The 4,534-nt window shown below is 37.4% G+C and overlaps 1 pseudogene; it reads right to left on the minus strand.

The window, feature by feature from the left end:
• Positions 1-3,218: 3,218 nt before the first annotated feature.
• Positions 3,219-4,168, minus strand: LOC139685041 (NADH-ubiquinone oxidoreductase chain 2-like; annotated as a pseudogene).
• Between the last annotated feature and the right edge of the window lie 366 nt (positions 4,169-4,534).

The raw sequence follows: 4,534 nt of genomic DNA on the forward strand, positions 1-4,534 counted from the left end.
TATGCCCTTAATGGTAACATTTTTCAGGTATTGCTGGTGCTTGGGATTGGCCATGCTAAGTACCACCATGGGCTGGGAGAATAAATCATGAGGCAAGAAAGGTTTAGATATAGATGAGCTAAGAAACAAGAAGTAGGAAAACCTGAACAAAACCATGTAAGTCACTTAAATCAAAGGTGATATTGTGGTACAATAACACACTGTAGCTTTGGAGCATCCCAAACACTGCAATTCCACAGTAACAGTGCACTTGACAGGTACCCCATCAGTGTGATCACCATGTTTAGGGATATCACCAAAGAGCCCTTCACTTTGTAAATGAGGGCAACATTTAGTTCAAGTCAAGTGTCTCAAGGTTTGGCACAGGTCATGTATTCTAGAAACTCCACAGCTCCTGTAACCGAAGGGCTTAAAATAAGAAAGAAAAGATTTTTTCAGTATAAGTATTTTCTGATTTTCGTTCTTTGGTTATTTTAGTGCAAATTAAATTTTCTCTCTCTTTTTTTTCTTTCTTTCTTTTTTTTTTTTTTTTGCAATTGAGTGTGGCAGAATAGGTAACTCTCAAGCTATAAAAATATGAAAATTGGAGGAAAAAATACAAGTAACCTGCTGCAAGTTCTCTCTCACAAAACTTTCCTCACTTTATAAAAGTTTCAAATGGAAACAGGAAACAAAAAGCTCTAAATACTACATTGTCTTCGGTGTGAGGAAAAGAACAATGGGATTAGACAGAAGGAAGCAAAGAGAGAAGGAAAATATAACTAACAACTTGTTTCTCATTAAATTTCAAAGACCTCCAATTTTTCAGTTTGAAAAATTTTTGTCAAACCATCCAGCTTCCTGAAAACTACAAAAAACAAACCTCCTTGTTTCCCGCCCTGGGTTTGATCAGATGGCATCTCAGACTTGTGCAACCCATTGTGTTCTCTGTAATGAAACCCACAGAGATGATATTCAGAAAGTTAATATGTCCAAGCAGTGAAGCCGCTGATTCCCATCCAAGAATTTAATCAGCAGGATGGATTTTTCTGAACTGTGATGTCTCCATGAATTAATTACTGCAATTCAAGATTCTTATGTGTTGTAAATGTGCTCTTTTATTTACAGGCTAAAGCAAAACAGTTTAGACCAGGACAGATGATTTGCTCTGCTGATCTGGGGCATGGTTAACCCGGGGTTTAGTCACTGAAAATAAATACCATGCTAATAACTTCCTGCACAGGAGGTCAGGAAGAATACCTAATTTTCTTTTTAGAGTCTAATATGTTAATTCCAGGAGCACAGTGCATTGTAGTCCTGAGAGAAAACGAAAGCAATAGTGAAACATGAAGCTACAACTGTTGTGAATCATGGATTCTCTTATTTTTCTGTCTTAATTTTGTGGAAAATTCATTTCTAGACTTACTTTCTCTTTAAAAAGCAGAAGAACAGTCTGAACCTAAGGGATTTTCACCTCTTCTAAATTTCATAATTTTTGCCAACTTCACAGATCTCTTTGGTTAACCTTTTTAATGAGAAATGAAACTGCCATGTTCCAGTCAACTTGCTGCAGTAATGTGAGAGTTAACTGCTAATGCATGTTGCAGGACTCACACAGTACTACTGTTAATAAGGGTTTTAACCCTGACCTCAATGTTTTCAGTCTTTTTTGTAACAAGAATGGATAAGAATCCATTAGTTATCTGTAAAACAGGTTAGTTCTTTTAACAGTTCCTGCTGACAAGAGAAGGTCTGTAATAGCTCTGCAATACAGATAATGCAGGTTATCATACGGGTAAAGTCTCCACAGACATGATTACTTTATATGGACAATATAGATAACAATATAAAGGTGCAACAAATAACAACTGAACTAATGACAAGTATATCAACTAATTATGATACTCAGCAGCTGGCTATATAACAACTGGATGTCACACTTTTTCTATGGCTTTTTTTCTTCTCTTCATAGTTCTGTGACTGCCTCATGTTAGACCAGAGGTTTTCAGTGGACAGACTGGTTTTTACTATGTTTGCACAACATGCAACAATATGAGAAATCAGTCCTTCTTGAAGTCTTCAAATACTGAAATAATATTAAAAAAACCCCATCAGTACAAGCAAAGATGTTTCAAGAAACTGTATTATGCTTATTCACATCATTAAAGCTACAATATAACTGTCCTATAGCCTCAGTACCATAGCTAAGCTGTACACAGTTGATGGGGGGATTAGCTCTCTTAAATTATTTTCTGGTTTTATGATTAAATTGGTAAAACAGAACATGCTCTTGATTCAAAAAGAAAGAAGAGAAATCTGGCACCTCTATGAACTAAGACTGAAATATCATTATAAATAGAAATTATTCCATTTCAAAGGAGATTTAAAGAAGAATTATTCTAAACTCTGTAGATTTTCACAAACAAAAGGGCAAAAATATTGGAACAACAAGGCCCTAAAATCAGACACTTGAGCTGACTTTGTCTGACAAACTTCACCTTGTGAGAGTTTAGAAGGTAAAATAAATTCTCTTTTTTGTGGAAGAGAAATTCCAACAGCACCTGACCTTTACAAAGAAAGCTGTACCCATTTTGCTCAATCCTATATCCTGAAAGTTCACATGGTGGTAAGAGCACCTTATTATGACTAAACTGTTGAATGTATTTGTTGATAAGCTGATTCTTTTCTTTCTTATCCTTCTCATTAATTAATTAATGAGACTTACTGTTTCAGCTACACTGCTGAAAGAACAAGATAATCCATGACATTTATTTAAGGAGGAGAATTAATGAAGTACTTGGCTTAAACAGGTATTTCAGAGACCAGGACTTCAGCTCTGTGCAATTGCATTTGCATCCAGGTGTAGACAAAAATATAACTTAAAAATTTTCCAGGATTTTTGAATTAGAGGTTAAAGTTTATGCAAATGTATTCAAAATTAATTGTAAAATAATTTGCATTGCTAGCAATCCATCAAGCATCAGACTGTCATAGTTTTCAAAGAAAGTCTATTAACTAGCAGAAATAATTTATAAATTTTATCCAAAGCTGAAGTGTCTGAGATCTAAAATGTTCATTCATACATTTCTTGAATGTATTTATTTATTCATTAAATCAATTATTTACATGTATGACTTACTGGATGTAGCCAAAGGTGGGCAACAAATCAAGAGAAAAAAAAAATCCAGGAAAATCCAAACAATTTCACATTCATGGTACACGAATGTCACCTTGAATAATTAGATGGGATGCAGTGCTGGCCATGTCCCACTTCCCCAGATGCTGTTCATTTCTGCCAGTGTGACTGTGGCAAGGTAGGCAGGGCATATGTAAAAGGAAAGTCCAAGTGGGGATAGTAGGGAGATGATTGTTGCTGCTGTGGTTGTTTCTTGCTTAGTCAGTTCCTGGATAATCAATCATTTTGCGAGCAATCCTGTCAGTGGGGGTAATCCAGCTAGGGATAAAAGTATTAGTATAAGGGTGGCTGTTAATGAAGGGATTTTTTGTTCATGAAGTTGTTATTGTAGTTAACTTCAAGCTTTTGGTTGCATTGAGGGTGAGAAAAATGGGGGCAGTTATCAGGCAGCTTAAGTATAAGATGAGTAGAGTGAGTTTAGGGCTGTACACAAGAATGATAGTTATTTAGCCTAGATGGAAGATGGAAAAACAAGCTGGGATTTTAGTCCAGCTCAGCCACCTCGGGCTGCTGAGGCAATGGCTATGAGGGTCAGTGGGGTGGGATTGAGTGAGAGGGATGTGAGGAGGAATAGCGTGGTTGGTGGGAATTTAATGGTGGTTTGTTGTAGAAGGCCATCAGTTAAAGATGCACCTTGACAGACTTCTGGGACTCAAAGTGGAATGGGATTAGTCCTAGATTGATTGAGATAGCTGCTGTAAGGAGCAGGCATGATGTGGGGAGGGTGAGCTGGCTGATATCTCAATGCCCAGTATATCATGCATTAGTCATGCTAGAGAATAGTAGTGGTGCTGAGGAAGTTGCTTGGACTAGGAAGTATTTGGTTGCAGCTTTGATGGCTTGTGGGTGATGAGATTTTGAGATAAGGGGTAGGATGGCTAGAGTGTTCATTTTTAATCCAGCCCATGCTATTGTTCAGTGGCTGCTTGAGATTGTGATGGTTGTTCCTATGAATGAGTTTATGATAGAGATTAATTTGGCTTGGGGGTTCATTAGTAGGGGAAGGGGTTAAACCATTGTTTTCAGGGTATGGACCCAATAGCTTTTTTAGCTGACCCCACTTGGGTAGATAATACTGTAAGGGAAGTATGAAGGGTTTGATGCCTTCTGTGTAGGTTCGACTCCTACTTTTCTAAGTATATGAAATGAGAGGATTGGTATACCTCTATGTTCACTTTATCATAGTGATCCTTGGGACTCAGGCACATTTCCTTAGGGGTCTTAGCTGGGGGGTTGTGATGGGTTTGATCCATGGCTTCCTTAGTAACCAGGTGTAACTAGTCTGAACTTTAAAACCTAAATTTAGGCCCACCTGGCTAAACCCATAACAGGGGTAAACCTGTGTGGCAGATTGTTGGG

The sequence above is a fragment of the Pithys albifrons genome, chromosome Z (genome assembly GCF_047495875.1).
Source record: "Pithys albifrons albifrons isolate INPA30051 chromosome Z, PitAlb_v1, whole genome shotgun sequence".
Taxonomy (NCBI): domain Eukaryota; kingdom Metazoa; phylum Chordata; class Aves; order Passeriformes; family Thamnophilidae; genus Pithys; species Pithys albifrons.